Here is a 366-nt window from a genome sequence, read left to right on the forward strand (position 1 = left end):
TCTCAAACAAGGAAATACTCAAAGACTAATAGCGACATATTAACCAAACACAGTAGCTGGCCTGAAGGGGCTTCACCTGGGAAAATTTGGGACAGTTTGAGCATCAGAAAGAATAATGACAGAAATTATAATAGCGTCAGTAACAACACAGATTTCAGGAATTTTCCCCACCCCTCCACCCCTCAGATATAATATTCTGGTTAATAGGTCTGAGGTGGTGGTTGAGGATTGACGTTTTTAAGCAGGGGATACTGATGCTGGTGATCCTGATGCTGGTGATACTTGCAGGGGATACTGATGCTGGTGATCCTGATGCTGGTGATCCATGAATCTCAGTTTTAGTAATACTGGGTTATAAAACTTAAA

Source organism: Pteropus alecto, unplaced genomic scaffold (genome assembly GCF_000325575.1).
Source record: "Pteropus alecto unplaced genomic scaffold, ASM32557v1 scaffold81, whole genome shotgun sequence".
Lineage (NCBI taxonomy): Eukaryota > Metazoa > Chordata > Mammalia > Chiroptera > Pteropodidae > Pteropus > Pteropus alecto.